General features: G+C 33.5%; 1 protein-coding gene across 2 annotated transcripts in view; it reads left to right on the forward strand.

The window, feature by feature from the left end:
• Positions 1–12: 12 nt before the first annotated feature.
• The window catches only part of LOC133186745 (poly(rC)-binding protein 3-like), a 66,430-nt gene continuing 46,266 nt past the window's right edge, over positions 13–20,176 (forward strand). For both annotated transcript variants that reach the window (XM_061322035.1, XM_061322039.1), the window contains exons 1-2: positions 13–145; positions 14,004–14,087. The gene's annotated coding sequence lies outside the window, so the exon portion shown is untranslated. The remainder of the gene's footprint in view (positions 146–14,003; positions 14,088–20,176) is intronic.

The following is a 20,176-nucleotide window of genomic DNA, read 5'->3' on the forward strand; positions in this document are numbered from 1 at the left end:
TTCGCGGAGGTGCGGGCTACGTTGTTCGTCCCCATCTGACACGATATTCATAATCCTTTGAGCACACCTCTATTTAGCATCTTTCCTTTGGCTGTGTTATCCTGTGTGTCAACCCTGCCTTTTCCCTCTGCTAGTGTATACCCAGGTATGTTTCACGTGCATCCAGGTAGCTTTCGCCTTTCACTTTTTAACATTTGTATTTTTATTTCTATCTTACCGGGTGAGTTCTTGTGAAAAATCTCTCGCACGCTGCTATACCAGAAAATGTAAAAATAGCATTTTTTACATTTCCATAGCGCGTGCAGTCTCTGTATTATTTCCCCAAGTTTTTAGCACTTTCCAGGTGCAGCTTTTGTCCGCATGCATGTAATATATCATCCATCCTTAGTTTTTTTTTCTTCCACTTAAAAAGTTTTCAATTCATTTTTTTTAAAAGTTGGTGACAGGGGTTCTTTTAAAGTACAAAAAAGCGTAAAATCGGTTCTTTTAGTCTCTTATCGTATTCACCTGTAGCAGATCCTAACCTTCGGTATTTTTTTTAATTTTGTTCTCCCCCTTCACTCACTCCCCTTCCATATTCGCAACCTTTTTTCCTGAGGATTTCGCATGATAGACAGAAGAAGAAAAAGCAACACAGAAGAAGACAATGCATGAGGAGAAAAACCTTGTAACAAGTTTTTATTTTACTCCATTATTCTGACTAACATTTTACCCTGTGGAAACTATAATCCCAAACGCTGTGCACTGATCCCACTAACAGTCACACAAATACCTCTGCTTTTTGGATGGACAGCTTCATTTTATGCAGGACGTCATGTGGATTTTTCACATTGTGTGGAGGACTTGGACAATACAGGGGACTGGAGGAGCCCAATTAAAGGTGTGTATACTAAACAAAGATCTGTGATCACTCTACCACCATTAAGAACAGGTGATAATTAGTCCTCGTATGGAAATCTGTGCTAGTAAATCTGGTAATGATTTTTTTCGTTGCTTGTCTATTTGACATTCTGATTTCTCCCTCATAAGGCTTGTATTGATTTGATATAAATGAATCCATCATGACTGTCTGTAATGATGATGATGACAACATTTCTCTGGTGTTTGCAGTGGGATTAAAAAGTGGACACTATAGGAAGACGGCAATAAATTGGCTCCCAATCTGATGTTGGTTGCACCGAGAACGTAAAAGATGGTATATAACTTGCTGAAATTCAATTAACAAGGACTTATATTGATTTTCATATTAGCATTCTCTTACTTGATGCGAGGAGGAAAAAAGGAAAAGTGAAAAAACTAATAACTTCTAGGGGACCGTTAATGTGCATTGGGATAAGTAAATGTGATATAGACTGGACTCTGATTTGTATGAAAATATATACCTTGACAATGAATTGCACACAGGTAAATATACAGTAACTCAATTTCCATGTAATTTTCTTGAATGGCCAGTTCAAAATAAATTTACACTATGAAGGTTTGTATTTTTGTTTTATATTTAAATGAAGAAAAATGTCCAGTAAGGTAAATATCTAGGTAAAAGTGTTTAGATTTCTCCAGAAGAGGAAAAAATGAAGAAAGGGAATAGGGGAAATGGAAAGTTTTCAGAGGGGTTCAGATATATTTACAGAGCTAAAAGATCTTGTTTGCCGAGATTTTTTCTATACACATTGTATACATTTCTCAATGCAGCCATGACTTTCTGTTTAGAATATTGAAAAGCCCACAGCATGTTGTGTGTAGTTAGTGACCACATGAATATAATTGTAAAGAAGAATAGAAATCCGGATCTAAGCCTGGGATTTGACTTTGTTTGGTCAAAATCTATGTTGTTAACACAATAACATTTTGACAATGAAGTGAATTAGCGGACCGATTTAGATTTATGGTCCTAGGAAGGGATCATTTTGATCCTAATCCGTAAAGTTATTATGCAATTTGTTCTTTGTAAATATGGGTCATTTCTGAATTCGGTTTGCTCTGAACATTGCAAAGAATTTTAAACTGACATATTGCACAGAAGCAGGAAAATCGTATGATAATATTCAGTTGTAGCTGAAATCATACAAGTATCTTTGATTAATGCTGAAATGTAGGAAAGAAAGTATGTCTGCATCTGCCTAGGGTAAAGACCATAAAATTCAATCATTCAAAAAATTATGTAGAAGACTGATAGAATTTTGTTGCATCTCAGTCTAATTAAGTTATGATTTACATTGCTTGCTATAATAGAAGAGATTGCAGTTACATTGAAAATCTGCTTCAGGGGATTTAATTCTATGATTGGTTTAGCTGTATGAAACCTTTAATTTATATATGATCAAAAACTCTGAAGTAATATTGACATTTCTTTGGCAAATATTGATGTAACTAAATATTCTAATTCTGATTCTCACTAAATATGTTTAGAAATTGGCTGAACCTTGCCAGTGTTTGCAGCTCCTTAAATAGATACAGGTTTAATTAGCACTGGTTTAATGTTTGTGGTACTGCAAATGGATAATTAATTCATTGAGCAGACCCTATCTTACCCAAAGAGTGGGATACTAAGAGCAAGCCTCTACAGAGAATGTCTAATGAAATGCTTATGGAAAAGATATAAAACGCTCGGATGACCAAGAGCCTCCCGTCAGTGTGTAATGTACAGAGTGATATACAGATGTATCAAAACCTCAGAACTCCACAACGAATCAAACATCATTAGCATGATAATAAAGCTCAGGGTCTCAAAAAAATCCTCACAAAGAAAACCAGAAAAACAACATTCAGGACCCACTGCCTGGGTTTTTGTATCTATATATATTGAAGAAGAAAGTTGTGAATAGACGCTCACAGCAGCGTGTTCAAGCTTTAAGATGGGAGGTATGGTTATGAGTTTGAGAAAGATCGTGGTGAGGTTATTGATGCAGTGTCCTAATCCTTTTTGTCTGACAATGAAGGTACAGGATAATTTAGTTGAGACCGACTCCTGGTGGAAAGATCTCCATTATCTGTTATTTAATATTTCATGTTGAAGCTCAAATTGGTCGTATCTATTATCAATTTAAGTTACAAAAAAGTGAAATTCTCTTTAGAAAAGAATTAGCAATAAGGACTGATTTGTATAATGAATTGTTATGATGGGGGAAGGGGAATTATTTTAGTTGATGGTTAATAGATCTGTAGTTGTTATTATATTGAAATCAGAAAGATCTTCTGAGATTAAATATTTTGGAATATTGGTTAAATGATTTTCTATCCCATTATTATCTTCCTCTTAATTGTCATTCATTTTTTAAAGTGATTCCTACATTTTTTTTCCAGTATATTGAATGTTCTCTTGAGGATTTTTTGGTGCTTTATGAATGTGTGTACATGGGATTGTCTGTAAACAATTAGCACCTACTACACAAGGCTAGACAATGACTTTGGCTCTGCATCATATATGTATGTAGTGTAGGTGTATATATGAGATTTATAGAATTAGCATTTACATGGAATCTTTATCCAATATGTGCATAGTCTAGGTCAATCTGACTGAAGAAGTAAACAAGATGATTATGTTGTCCACTTCCCATAAGTCTGGTTAGCTACAAGATGACAAATAAGTCCAAGAGCTGAGGAGAGTGTGCCATAAGTCTGGTTGATTAAGGGTACCCTGGGTGTCTTGGAAGGATGTGTAGATGGTGAGAGTGCTTCTAAGTCTTCAGATGATCATCAAATATTTTTCACAGTCAATTAAAACATTGTGTAACATTTAAAGGTATTAAATACTGGATTGCTGACAGGGTAATTTTGACAATGGCTTTATCAGGTGATAAATCAGAATTTGAGATTGTCATGGTTCACTTGGTATTCATTTTGACTTGATCCCCCACACTTTGCACTCTGATAGACATCTTTTGTGGCTGATGGTATCGTAACCAGTTCATGTTGCCTGGAGGTATTTGGTTTCCTAACTTCTTGATTAAATTAGAAAAATCAGCAGTTGGTTGAGACCTGCTTTTGCTCTGACTTGAGCATCTGGATATTTTTTTGGAGAAACCTTACCTGTTCAGAGAGAGCTTGAGAACCCTTGCCTGTTCCTAGCTCATTGTTATTTTTGTTGAAATTTTTTTTCTAAATATTATTGTTAAAATTTTCAAGATAGTAGACCTTTTCTGATCCTTGTAAATTGTAAGAGATATCGATAGCATTTTAGAATCAATAAAGGGTGCTGGTGGAGATTTTTCTCCTCACAAGCAGGCCTCTTAAGTCCTCTCAATCATTCATAAAGTTCCTACGAGGGTAAACACACAGAATATAATGGCTAAGTCGATGCACGGCAAGGTAGATTTATAGCATCTTTTTATTGTCACAACCATAAAGGTATGAAAGTTCAATATTATCCTTACACTTAGCATTTAAAGTATGTGAAGATCACAGAGCTATCAGACAGAGTAGAGCTTAAAGTCGGACAGAAATTATGTAGAAAAATTGATCCCAAAGCATGGTCCAGGAGTGCGACGAGTTTAACTGGAGATGTTTGCATAGAAGCTGTGATATGCTATTTAGGTGCACACATGAGCATGTATTATTTTCACAGATTGATGAAATCACTGTGTTATAGGTTTATGTCTGCCTATAAATGGAGTCCCCAATTTAACAGCAAATGATCAATATCTTCTCTGCCTTCACTAATCAGATCTACATATAAATATTATCATACTACATTTATTTCAGTTTCATGTCAAAATTTGAGTGCATTAGATGGCCTTTTAAGGGAGAGCTACAGATAATGGTATTGATTTGCTCTGAATATATGTACACATATGAAACATGTTTTTAATGCTGCTTTTCACAGCATCTGATTTAGATTCATTTAAATCGGTTCATTATGCTTTCTGTAAAGATATCAGACAGTAACCATTATTTATTAGTCTCTAAGAAGCACCTACGTTAAAAGTGAGAATGCAGCTAGCAGCTTTGATGAGGTATGAAAAGCAAATTCATTTGATTTTCTTTCAAAACCATGAGGTATGGAATGGGAAAATTATTTAGAACAATACTGACTTTATCTAGGGCCTCCTTTGTTTGATAATAGGTTACCTTTGAAGCAAAGGTTATTTCTAATCTAAAGCATATGACAGATGAATGTTAGCATATGTTTTTGTTCTGGAATGAGAGTTTTCTCAGGGGGGAGAAGGAATAGCAGATTGGAGAGTACTTATTACATCCAGTTGTGCCAAGGATTAAAAAAAAGTGGCATTTTTAGTTTTTAAGATAGTAGAAGATATGGCATTTTGTAGTTTTGGGCAAAACACGCTAAATTTCTACAATAATCTATGGAACATATGTTTTAGCATTTGAGGGAAGTTTTTTTGCAGTCAGATGCATTTTCTTTAATATAAAACAGTCTCCACAAGAGAATTGATGATGAAAGCAAATGTTACGGTAGAATCAATTATAAATTTAGAAAGAGATTCTTTTATATTGACATATACAAAGAAAAGGGGGGAGTTCATGCAAGATATATAGGGAGATATGAAAGCTTTCAATATCAGGTAATTTAGATATCACCATATTGTGGCTGATTTGTTGGAAATGTGACAGATTACATGTTGATGTGCCAATAGAAATCGGAGATGATTGATTCAGTGAGGCCCACTAGAGCTCTCCAGCCTCTGGGTGATAGCATCCTTCATTAGAAGATCCAGATTGAAAAGAGAATCTGCAGTGATTGACAAACAAAAAGCTGGGCTTCTGAAATATTTTGTCTTGCACTGCAAGAAATATCTTTTTTCTTGTATTAAAACTGTCGGAAATATCTTTTGTATTGCAACTGATGGATGTAAATTGTGCAGTGCATCTGCCAATTTCAAAGGCAATTACCCTGGATCAGTTTTGTAATTCATGTAGTTAAGCTACGTTTTGGGAGAAAGATAAAAATTATAGTTGTACTTTGCCTTGTTCAATTTTTTTTATCCTATGTGTTATTTTAGCAGAAAATGGCTCTTATGGTTGTACTTTATGTAAGTGAGTACTAGTAGAGATGAACTGGTATCCAGTGGTAGTTGTGGCCACTTGATCAGGTCCTTGGAACCTCTTGTAAATGGTGAGAGTAAACTCTTCTGGGATTTCCTGTTAGCAATGACTATTGTATTTATAGAGTCCACTGATTCATGTTTGCTGTCATGTGAATATTACTAAAGAATGCTTTTATTAGTAATCATAAAAATTTCATTGGAATCTGGACTCTGGTCAAGATTCACCAAGGCTTACATGAAGATCATTAGTATCATTTTGATAAAAAAAAATATCTTGAAGGTTAAAACGTGTTTGGCTTCTTCGCCTTGGTAATGACATTCTTTGAAGATTTTCTGATACTTAGGTCCGTTCATCTTTTTGGTGTCGGAATTCAAAGGAAAGGTCAACAGATGGAGTAAAGCAATTTCAGTAAGATACAGGAAGACCCGGCTGCCAGTCTGAGGGCTGGAGCCTTTGATTTGTGGAGGAAGCAACAGAGTAGAAGGTCGTTGGCTCCAAACCTGCCTCCCGTGCATCAATTTATAGTACACAAATTAGATAAAAACAGATAGCAGTCTAACTTTGACTGATCAGTTAATCACAATATGATAAACGATACATATAAATAGTTAAATAATTTTTCAATTTGCAGCACGATGTGCATGAGTTATGCTGCATTTATGTTTTATGGGAGAACATTGTCTCGGATAAACCCATCAACCTGCACAATGCACTCAGTGGGGCTATAACATATTATCTGTAAAACCTAAGAGATGTTGGATCTTCTGACATACGTAGAAAAGAAAGTATGGAAAATGATAAATAAAGTTAATTTGTGAGATTTTTTTCTCCTGTTTCTGCTGTGAGGAACATTTCTAACAGATGCGAAGTGTTATCACCATTACAAGGTAGATTATCAATTTAACTATAAACAAAAAAGATCTGTAGACCCTGGTTTATTTTCTCAGAGGAGCTTATAAGAATTTCTGATGACGTAAAAGTCTATTTCAAACAATGTGGAGTAAGGTGATAAAGATGTATCCAATGGGTGCAATATGTTTATGTTGATGTCAGCAAGAATTGCAGCATCATATGCACCTTGTAGTAATCCAGAAGATTTTTCAATTAAATTCAAGAAATTTGTGCCAAAGATATTCTCTTCCCAGAAGATTTGTATTGGTTTCTAGGCATTTAATATTGGTGATCCATAATGAAATAAATCACATTTTACATATGTATAAGTGTTTTTCTGGTAAATGTGTTTTGGTGCTGGGCCTAATGCGGCCTATAAATGGTAAATCTCATGAGGAATGTTCCACCACAGACAAAAGGCCTTAACTTGGAGATGGAAAATCCCTTGATCAAATTTTATCACTCCAATGACAAGCAAGAGCAATGTTCAGGAACCTCAATTAGAAACCAAAATTGGTCATCAGAGAATCCTATTTTTATCTCTCCAGGAATAGTCCAGCTGACCAGTGTAATACATATTATATAGTTGCTGATGTTGCAAAATGAATGTACCAGTATTCCTGATTAAAAACTACACCCTACCTTTGGAAAGCACTGCTTTGAACAATTGAAAAAATAATTATAGTAAATGAATAGTAAATTTAGAAAAATAATTTTTTTTCCATCTAATATTAGTTCTACCAGAATGTACCAGTGGCATTTTACATCTCAGGATATGGTTCCAGGCACTATTATTTTGGCTTTGTATTGAAAGCAGAGTAAAGTTTCCTGTATGCAACATTCTCGCTAAGCTATGAAAAATCAAGTTGATCATCTCTTGCATAGCATTTTTTGTGCATAAACTGGTCAATATCTTGGATACAAAGCATTCAATAAACTATTTTCCTTGACTCTTAATAGAGCAGCTGATAAGGTTGCATGCCAAATGTGTGATTTTTATCCATGTAGAATTCCAACAGCCTCTGGGGATTTCGCATAAGTTCACAGCAGTACAGCAAATCTTTACAATTTCCACTAATCTGTGTAAATTATAGGAGTCATCTGGTTCTATAATGCATGTAAGACTAAACATCATTTATTAGTTATGGGGGATAAGTTCATTTGAATTTGCTGATTCAGCAGGTAGGTAATTTCGAATGGATCCTCCGATATAGATATACATCATAGAATAAAACTTTTAGATAAAAATTTACAGATAATGTATGAAATGAGAAGATTGACACATGTTATTATTGTAAATCTGATACACATGTCTGAAAAATTGTCAGCACATGTATGTAATGAAGAAACTGAAAGAACTTATTGTCAGGGGTTTATGGCATTGAATTGCAGGTTTGTTTCAAGGCTGCACAGTAGATAATTTGCAGATAGAAAGGTCATGATGAGGTATTTAGGAAAAAAGAGATGCTTTTTCCTGTCAGCCTGCATATATTGTTAGATAAATGGGCAAATGCTTTAAAAAGTTTCAAACTCTATGAAAGACCCCTGTAGGACAAGGGAAAAATTTGAACCAAAGACAGGCAATGTGAAGACCACCGTCTAATTGTGTCTTAGTTCATTGGAAAGATTAGGAAGCTCTTAAATTTTTCATGACATAGTTCTTAGAATAGTCTTTTCATTACTATAATCTTTCAATTCTGTGATTAAGTAAACCTGCACAATTTGCTTAGCAGCAAGTCGGTAACTATGCTGAACCATCTCCTGTACTTTAAATTATAAAAATGGAAAATATTTTTTCTTCACTCTAATGCTTAACAGATGCACTGCAGATCTGCAATTTTTATATAGTTTGCAATGGGTGGTAAATTACAAAAGATTCAAAATTTAATTTATTTTTTTTCTGCAGTGCATTGAGATTTTTTGTGAGAAATCTGACATAAAACAGAATGTTTATTTATGATACGACTTAGCTGCAGGAATGATTTGTAGGTACAAAATCATTAAGATTTAGCTGCAAGTAAAATAGTATTTGATTCACACTGAAACTCAATGAATTTGAAACCCCACATGTTCTGATGACAGAAAAATATAATTTGTAGCATTTAGACATCACTGCATAAAGTTTATTCTTACAGTATTTTTTCCTCCATTAATTTCAAAAGTCTAAAATGTAATGGTTTGTTACTTTTTTAGTTTCCCCTTTTTTCTGGATGAGTTTAGATCAATTTTCATTCCCTTTGACAACAACAAAGGAAAGTTCCACTTAAATCTTTATACCGGTAACTATTTGGTAGATGAGGCATTCTGTTTCGTTAGGTGTGATAATTGATGGGGAAAGTTAGATAAAATCCAGAAGAGGACCTTCAATTTGCCGAAGAAACTTTGTTATTGATCATTAAGTCTAGACCCTAGCTGTGTTTAATCTAATTTGAAATAAAGGGAAATTTTAAGACCATGCTTGATGAGTCTTTTCTGGTCCATGATCCATACATCTCACTATGGTTGACACCCCCCAATCTATCTTCAGACAAGATGAATTTTCTATGTGGTCTGGCAACTCCATTTCAAAACTTTAATATATATATATATATATATATATATATATATATATATATATATATATATATATATATATATATATATATATATATGGTCACAACAAACACTGTTTGAATAAGAGAGATTTTTTTTATTCTGATTGGTAATGTTGAAGGTATTTATATAAACAGATGACATTGGTCGAAGCAAAAATTATTGCATGTATAAAGTAATTTCTATGCAAAAAGAATACAAAATGTTTGGCATCAGTGATTGAGTTATTCCAGAATGTATGACAGGCTATCATCTAACAATATAAAAAGGTAACACAACTTTTATTTATGTCGTTTGGCCCCTATGTACAGGCCTGTCACTGGTCCACTAGAGAATCAACTGTTTACATATACAGGTGTAACTTAAGCCATTAACCCTGTCAAACTGGAGATGATCCCAATTTATTTCAGTCCTGACTTTGGAAGGTAAATTCTCTACCTGCTATACAGGTGTCAATTTAGAGTGGAAGACAGAGAATGGGAAGAAAATAAATGCATTACATGGCCACAGTTTGATGTGAAAATTATTGTCATTTTGAGAAAGAAGTGAAACTTTTACCAAGCTTGAACTTAAATTAAGTTTAGAGTCTGTTGATACAATATCAAACATGAACTTAACATTGAGTGTAGTCTGTTGATACAATATCAAACAGGTTTTTTACTTAGATGTAAAAAATAAATTGTGTTTTTAATATCCTTGTATGTTATTGATTCATCAACTGAAAGGACTTCAGGCAAATCATAGCTCTTTGCTTCAATTCATTATGGGTTATTAAAAATAAACATTGGGATAGAAGCACTGGGCCCAATTTAATGAAGCTTTAGCATTTGACAGGAAAAAAAAAGAAGATACATTGTAGAACTTTGTCAATTAGTAATATGAAATGTGCTGCAAGGCCTAAGACCTATATTCAAACTATAGTTATGACAGCCATATTCCAGAATTAATCATGGCAACAGATTGATACAGGAAAGGACTAATCAAAAAAACCTTATCAAAGCTTACATCTTGGTAAGTTGACTATTAAACTTAATTGCATTGAACAAGTCAGTATTATTTTGCAGAGACATGAAGAAAAGTTGGCTGAGTTTTAAGATGTTCACTGCATTCAGAATGGTAGATTTTGGGGTTTTGGTATGAAATGGGAGGATGACTTCGATGAGGTTACTGTTGGGCCTATTGTGGCAAATTCTGTAGGTCTTATCAAATTGTTTTTACTTTTGAACACTCCAACAAGAGGTCATTCTAAAAATGATCAGAGATACTATTGTTTTGGATGATAAGGAGTCTGCATTTGTCACTCGTCATCTTTTAGCTCTATTACATCTGTATATGTACAAGTGAATATTGTCTCTATTTTGGATCCTCTGATAATATCAACATTCTCATTGCTTCTTTCTACAGTTACAATAGCTCTTTTTAAATACGATGTTTTCCTTATCTTTCTGCTACAGTACTGATACAGTAAATGCTGGCTTCTATGACAAGGGTATAATTTTCAGGATGTATTTTCCTGCTGTCAGATGTGGATTCTGTTGACTCTCTAATCTCTCCAATAGACCTTGAAATCACTTAGAATTGTTACACATTTTTAAGTACTCAATATTGAAGTCTGGAAATGGAGATCCCAACATCGTGAGAGTCTGTATATTAGTCTATAGAATTCCTCTCTAATGTAAATAAAGGCGGAACAGAATCTAGGCAGAGTATAATTCTGCTGGATAGATTTTGGTTTTCTATTTGGTCAACCACCCTCATTCACTCTATGTTATTGTGAAAATTAACACAAACAGACTACAAAAGTTATACTGTAATTTGGTAAGATTTAAGTAAATATTATCTGTAGATAAATAGTAAGTCGTAAATTAAAAACTAAAGACACTCTTTATTATAAAAATAACATTCCTAATATTTGCTTTTAGCGGTTTTGATAGATGTGGAATAGGAATAAAGATTTAATTAAAATTTTGATTTGTACAGGTTGGTGTAATGCTAAGAAAACACTAGTAAGAGTTCAAGGTTTCTCCGTAATTCATAAATACTGGGGAATATAAATTTCTCCAGAATAGCAGGGGTTGTCATAATCAGTGACTTGAATTTCAAAAAAAAAAATCATTAAAGAGAACATCAACCTTATACTTTAAATAAAAATAAGCTGTAATGTGTGATAGTCTTTTTCTGTAGGGAGCTCTTCTTTGAAGACATTTACCATCAGAGGAAATGGACTGCTTCTAATACATTCATTTGTGGTTCAGGATAAATCAGACGACATTCAATAACCTTTTTTTTCAAAGTTCTGATTTTCACTGTGGGTCAGTTGCTTGCACAAATTCATATGATCCCTTTTTGCTAGTGGCTAGGGCAACAAATTTTTGGGAATAGTTAATGGGACAGAATGATGGATAGGCTAATAGTAATGGCTGAAATTCTGTAAGTTGACCATGGTTTGGTTTAGTTGGACATTGGTTTTGCAGCCTTGTACAGGTGATAGGCAGTACCATGTAGGTAGGTAGTGGCATCTGTATAAATAATATCTTTTAATAGGAGTGCTTTAGTTTGATGACACAAACATAGCAATATATTTGTTCTTAGAGACAGTATTATGATTTCTGTACACTGGCACAAACATGCACAGAAAATCTGAACAAAAACCACCACCCATAAACACTGGTCAGACATGTTAGGTATGATGGCCTCATGATGACCAATTATATCTGGTCAGCTAGGTGTCTTCTTCAGGTTGACATAAAATGTTGCTCATCATATCACTGTCAGTTGGCCAAGGGTCCACATTTACTGCTCTGTTGACTATATAAACTGAGGAAGTATGTACAGGCTAGGAATTGTGTGGGGGTTATTGACAAGTATGATGGACATCAGAGGCACAACTGTTATAATGTCTTATAAGAGAGCTCCTCTGTTAGATTGCATGAATGGGACTTGTTTTAAGGTCAAGTTGCATTATTTATAAATTATATCTGTGAAATAATATATTTTATCAAGAATAGTTTTTCTTGAAACTACAAACACTGACATGAATATTCCTAGAGGCAAATAGAGAATAACACATTTGATCTTTGGAGTTCATGAAGAATAAAATTTGCTTTTATTTGTATAATTGATAGAGAACACAAAGTAAACATGTGAAGATCTGCGTAGAAAAATTAACACCAGAAGATGGATGTCTGATCTTATTTGTCTATAAGTTTAGAATTTACGATTATTATCGTAAGTCTTAAGTCCTCCACACAGCTTACTTATAAGATTAAAGTGGTCCCATATTTACACATTGTTAAAAATCTGCATTTCCTAGCCATGCATACATAAACTTAACTTTGATGGTGGTTTTATCGTTTTGAAATCAGTGAAACATCGGACATTTAAATTTCAATTTGTTGATGTGTGATGGATAGATAAGTCGGAGATCGAAAGTACAATACAAAGTAATGTTTCGTCATGTGGAAAAAGCATCTGTCATTAAATGCAGGTCAAAACCATTGCTAATATCTATAAACGTACCTTGATGGTAAACAGTGGTGGAAAAAAACATGTTTATATATGGCCCTAAATTTCCTATTGAAATATTTTAAGGTATCTTATTCAACATTGAGAATTGATGTCCCTTTTCGCATTAACTGTTTGGGTGGATTAAAGGAAAAAGATTTAATTGATGGATAAATTCTAAGATGGAATATGGAAATAAGAAAAAACAAAAACAATTTCTTGAGAAGACTTACTGTTAGGTTCAAGCCAAAAGGAGTTGTACCATACCATTTCTTTTGAACTTTGATGCTTGTCATACAGTGTATTGTAAAAATTAGCAGGGAACTTTTCTTCATCTTTTAAATTAGGATATGAACTTGTATGTACATATACAGGGATCAGTCTAAAATAGAAGAGGTATTTGTTTGATGCCTTTCAACAAGGGTAGCTGCACATACTAGTATGATTATATATATATATATAGAGAGAGAGAGAGAGTATCAAAATTTTATGATTTAGCAATGATTCCAGAAAGGTTGAGGGGTTTTGGAGGGAAATTATCATGGTATTATTGAACAGGCAGCATCCACATCCAAGAGAAGTGGATGTAGGCTCCCAAGAGCTCTGCCTGTCCATCTCTCTACAGAGAATACATGTCCATACTTTTCAAAAAACGCTAAAAGTTACATACTCTCAAGTGGATTTAAATTAAACACCGTGTGGGAAGGATGTGATTTGCAACAGGTTAAGGCAGTTCAATTGAATTTGCAGGTTCAATTTGAATTGTAAATACAAAATCTCCAATTACAAGTTTTAAATTACAAATCTTGCAATAGTCTGTCTTGTATATTCATAAATCACATGGAGGTGCATGAATCACTCTGCTTTACACCTTGTGTCATTCATATTTAACCAGATATTGAGCCTTAGAAATAATTTAAAATACAGAGTTCAGAAAATAATTCCGCAGTACAATTATCTGTTTATTTGGTAAGACTATGTATTTTTTACTATGGATGATTAAATTTCAGACAACAAGAAGCAGAGAGAGTTAATGATAAGGATCCAGAGCCTCAGAGCCAGACAATACCGTTTACAGAGAGACAAAAATAAATGTAGGTACATGTATATATAAACATTTGAATTTCAGTAATCAGATTGGTGTGAAATGTGTTTATATATACCAAGGGTTTCTTTACCATAAAGAACAAAAGGACTCCAATACCAGTGATCACTCTATCCATGCTCAAAATTTCATCTTTATAAGCATTTTTACAGTATCGCAATTGTCCAACACCACTGAATGTTCCCCCTCCAAAAATGAATTTAAATTCTCAATCTCTCTCTGGGGAAAAAGAGTACTATCTAAATTAAGGTACAGGATACTGTACCCTTTTATTTGGGAATTTGAAATCAGAAAATAAGTAACAAAAGTTGGATTATATTGATGAAATATTATGTTTTACTGTAAAATTAAAATGGTCATATTGTAGGCATATACTCCATGCACATTTTGAATTCAATAGCACTGAAAATTCAATCTGCTTGTCCTTTGGGAATTTTTACTTCCAATTCTGGGAAGAAGAGTAAATTTTTACTTGGAATTGGGTCCTTTGACTGGACCTGGATGCAAGGGATATTAAGCCCTGGACTAAAAGATATATTAGCCTCTAAAGCTTTTTTATGCCCCGCCATGAATATGGCCGGGGCATATAGTGTTTGTCATGTCCGTCTTCTGTCCTTCTGTCTGTCCTTCTGTCACACTTTGCATTTAGCTCTGTTCAAAGCTCAGTTTCAAAGAAACTATCCAAGATATTTTTATCAAACTTCATATGCTGATAGATATTGATGAGAGCTATGCAACTACATTTTTGACCTTGACCTTTCCTTTGACCTTGACCTCACTTTTCTTAAATTAGTGTTTAGCTCAGTTTTAAAGAAACCATTCAAGATAGTGTAATCAAACTTCATATGTTGATACATACTGATGTAAGCTATTCAACTGCATCAACATTTTTTGACCTTGACCTTTCTTTTGACATTGACCTCACTTTTCTTAAATTGGTGTTTAGCTCAGTTTTAAAGATACCATTCAAGATAGTGTTATCAAACTTCATATGTTGATACATACTGATGTAAGCTATTCAACTGCATCAACATTTTTTTTACCTTGACCTTTCTTTTGACCTTGACCTCACTTTTCTTGAATTAGTGTTTAGCTCAGTTTTAATGAAACCATTCAAGATATTTTTAACAAACTTCATATGCTGATACGTACTGATGAGAGCTATTCAACTGCATCAATATTTTTTACCTTGACCTTTCCTTTGACCTTGACCTCACTTTTCTTAAATAAGGTTTTAGCTCAGCTTTAAAGATACTATTCAAGATAGTGTTATCAAACTTCATATGCTGATACATACTGATGTAAGCTTTTCAACTGCATCAGTATTTTTTCACCTTGACCTTTCCTTTGACCTTGACCTCACTTTTCTCAATTTGTGTTTAAATGTTGCATTACTAATATACCCTCAGTGGGGCATTCATGTCCTATGGACATATTTCTAGTCTTTGAACTAATTAAGCCTTTGAAAAGGTTGTCTTGGTTCCTAGAACTTTAAGAATGACGTTATCTATAATGTTTTCATCAAATGCTAAATTAATTGAGTGATTAATTATGATGTAAATAAATATATACCATTTCTTTGAAGACCTGCTGGTTACTTGTGTAGTCTGTTAGTTTGACCTTTTCTTCATCACTTTATGTGATGTATTGGCTCCCTGATGGATGAGGAGGCTTCAATAGAATCTGGTAATCATAGGCTTCAATCCTAGAATGAGAACTCTTGTGGAAACTTTTTAGGTATTTTCTGACCTTTTTTTAAAGACAAAGGCATTTTAAATTCAGAATACAGTTTTAAATTACTGATTACTTTTGTATCAATTCCTGAAGTGTATGTATTGCTGTCTACTGTACACTATGGACTTCTGTAAAATCTGTAAATATTGTGGTTGTAAATTAATTGAGGACTCTGTAGTTGGTATTGATCCCATCTGAGGTGTGATTCCTGATAACCAGTGACTACTGGCCCTCTTCCTGAGGTCATATTTGATTGCTAAACCATGCCTGGTCAATTTAAAAGGCAATTTTCTTGATAAGAATGGGTCGTATCTTCACCAACTTGTTCAATATCTCTTGAAAACAATTGGCAAGTGGTGACGATAAGATATCAAGGGTAGATAGAGGAAATGAAATTACTACATACTAGATAAAGGAGATTTATAATAAATTTACACCCAAACTAAGATTTAGCTCTCAACAAATAATACAGATTTCTTGAGGGAAAAAAGATTTCTGCATAGATAAACAAAATCATAAATTGTTTTAGAAGTATGATGGGTGATGCATATGAAAGCAGTCATGTTGATTTTTAATTGCTAATGCCAGCTTAAATTCTGTATATAATTTGATCTGTTGATGAAGCTTTATTTTAAGGTTAATGAATCAAGTTCATTGACGTTATTTTTGCTATTGGAGTCGATGGAAGTGAAGAAAAGCAGCGTGGTTCCGACTGTTTTATGTCAGAGAAGAGGGAGGGAGGATCAAAAAACCATATTCCAACTTGCAGGAGGTGTTTACATGAGTCACTCAGGTACAGAGGTTAGGGCAGTAAAATGCTGAATCATGGCACTTCTACCTGCTGTTAACCACCAGGACGACCTTCTGCCCTACGCTTCTGTAGGGCATCGGCATTGAGAAGCAGAAAACAGAAAGACAGTCTGATACTACAATATCTCACAATCTTGACCTCTTTCTGGTGGAGATTCTGTCTTCTATTATTAGTTCTATGATACAGGATTTCAGTGGGGTTGGGAGACATTTGTATCCCAATTGTGTAATGATAAGAATGCGGAGTTGTCAGTGTGGCTCATGATGAACAGGAGGCGATGCAGTGGCAGCCAGGTTTTACATGAAGACTGACATTCCTCTTCAGCTCTGTTGATGCTAATGTCTAAAACTGTGAAGTTCCCATGGATATAAGGAAACATGGATTGTAGTCTGGCATGGGCTTTCTACGCCACCTATAGACCACTTAGGGTACTGGCTGGCTCAGGATTTATCAAATTGTTTCTTATTACGTTTACAGTATTTTAGGAACCTGTATCAGGTCTAGAAAGATTTAATTCAATCAAAATTATTTTTTGTGTAGGTGCATTCTTTTCCTTGCTGCATCAAGGGTGATGTTGAGATGTGTCTTTATCAATATAATGTTCTTTCTTCAGTACTGTACACCCTTGCATGAACAACTTTTTTTCACTCTTTTTTTTTGTACTGAGCTCTTTTTCTTCAGTCTACAAGACCACATCATTCTCTCTCTCTCCTTTTCTCTCTCTCTGTAAGAATTGGATGTAGTTCATGGGTCTCTCTGTTGGGAACAATTAGATCCTAACAGGTCATACAGATAATACATGTTAATGGAAATGGCAATGAACCTTGTTCTCAAAAACTCCTGGTTGCTGCAAATGATTGTTAAGAAAGGGTATAATCTGGTGGTCTGCTTTGTTTCAGCGTGTGCTCATTGTATGTGTGAGTCCATATCTGGGGATTTTCTGCCTGCCCATTAAAACACAGAGTGATAAAAGTGATTCAGTTTGACCCTGGCATCTTATCATATCATTTACAGTGATTCGGTACATACTGACAAATGTCATAAAAGTTTTGCGAGTTGTAAAGATAAAAAATTGGGGAAAATTATTGATATATGAAAAAGATCTTTTATAAAGGAATTTCAGAAGTATTTTTTTTTATTTATTTATTTTTTTTTATTTTATATGGCAATAAATGATTTATGCATTTAATGGAGAATTTTGAAGAAGTCAAGGGAGGTAACTCGTGTACGTCCCTTTTTTTTGGACTTTTTGCCATTGTTAATTCTTAATTTTGATGGATGACAAGTTGTTTACATCGAAGAAGACATCAGTATTTGAAATAAAGAAATTTTCACCTGTATACTTCAAACATTGGTGTTGTAATTCTTTGAAACTGACTGTAAGATATGCTTACATGTAACTAATTTAACTATTCCCTGATCAGAACACTGCCACACAACATCATTTTTGATTCTGGTATCATGTTATGTAGAAATTTTTCTAATATAATTATAAAAACATTTTATCAACAATGTATCTCGGTAGTATAATTAAAGCTCTCCCCACACACATAAAATGGAATCAAGCAGTATACGTAAGACCATGTATACAACATTTTGAATTTCTCCATTGTTTCTCTGACATTGTGAGAGCTTCCTCACCTGTCTTATCTAGGAAATTAATTGGCAAAGGTTATGATGCAACAGGTGAACCATGTTGATGCATGATAATGTATTACATCACAGATGCAGGTTATCTTATTTTATCCAATCACAGCCAAGGACACATCCCATTGGAATCCCATTAGAAAATAGCTGAGATTCAAATAGTTACTAAATTCACTTTTTGTAGTAAATTGATTAACAGGTATAATGCAGGTGATTTTCAGAAAAAAAAAAAAACATCAAGGTAACTGATTATATTTTTTAATGCATGTTGTTGAATCATAGGAGCAAGATTAATTTTTTTGTAATTTTCTGTAACTTATACTTACAGTTGCATGTGCTTTTCATAAATGTTTTACATACTTATATAATGAATATTTATACTAAAATCTTATATATTAGATAATTAAAAAAGATACTATAGAAGAGTGGAGTCCATGATAGATGTATTTCACTTTATATGTTGATTTACTGCAATAAAGGATGTCTATGAATTAAAGTACTAATTATATTTCAAGACAACTTTGAAACTCATTCTTTGTGCTTATATTCTGACTCTACTACAGATATTCATGAATCAGTCTTTAATTAATTGTGAATCAACTGGATTTTTTTTAATGCTAAAATGATTTCAGAGTCTTAAGAAATAATTCACCGAGATGGTCCTACATCAAAATTTTAATATTTTTTTGGCAATTCTGTTTCTGGACTTAATTTTCACTCTGCAGATATTTGTATATCAGCGGTAACAAAAATATTTAGAAGGATTTGTAAACCAGGCATCACTTTGTATTGATTGCTTAGCCAATATTTGGGATAAAGTTTGGCAAGCTTAATCTTAATAAATGACAGCTCAAAGAAAATTCAGAAGAAACAGACTGTCATATTATTTTGGGAATGTTTGGAGGGAATTATTATTTTTTCTGTGCACTGTCAAACTTTTTAAACATAACAAATAACTCATGATGGTATGATTGTTGCAATTCTAAAACCCAGTGATTTTACTCTTGACAACTAAATTAATTATTTTAGAAATAATTTAGAATGTGACAATGTATTTCACATTTATGTGCTTTACAGTTTATATCCAAAATCATTGAAACAGCTGGGGGTTTTTCTAATCAACTTTGGATAATACTATGGATTTTATTTGAAAAAAATTCAATAAATATTTAGTCAAGTTAAGTTGGATTGGACACACATTTTTACCAACAGCTGTAGTCAGTTTGATTTCATTGAAAGAGGTATAATAAAGAAATCAGAAGATGTGCCGAAGGAAAGAAATCTATGCAGCATGTTTTATCTAAATAACATCTCTCACAAAATCTTCTGTGCTTGTGAATGTGGATTAAAGGAATTCTAATGAATTTCTTTTAGTATGAAAAGCATTAAAAATGGGTGCATTGCTCTCTATCAATGAGGGATGCTTGGAGCATGAAGTTTGTTTAGAAAAGCATGTGGTATATAGTTTTGCCATCCATGCTGGTCTGTGAAAATAAATTCAGAAATTACTTCATCCCTAAACAAAATTATGTAATCATGTGGAAGGGTGTCTTCCAAGAGGAAGATTTATTTATCTTAATGGTAAATTGTGGATATGATTTAGTGGCCCTGGGAGAAATGTGATTAAAATGTGTTTTTGAGTATTGTACACTATTATTTTACACTTTTCATCTATTTTCTTTGCCAGAAAAAAAAACAGAGAAAGGTATTAGCTAAACATAAAGCTGAATTCATCAGCAAATGTATCTTGGCTATTTACGTATTTTCTATTGACAATATTACTCATTTTTCATTTTGTCTAAATGATTAATTTTTGCAGGATACCCTGGTTATATCTGACAACCATCTTATAATGAAACAAAAGTGAATATCTGATAGTCACTAGA

The sequence above is a fragment of the Saccostrea echinata genome, unplaced genomic scaffold, assembly GCF_033153115.1.
Source record: "Saccostrea echinata isolate AGI-Se365-2 ecotype Australia unplaced genomic scaffold, CSIRO_AGI_Sech_v1 ptg000014l, whole genome shotgun sequence".
Taxonomy (NCBI): domain Eukaryota; kingdom Metazoa; phylum Mollusca; class Bivalvia; order Ostreida; family Ostreidae; genus Saccostrea; species Saccostrea echinata.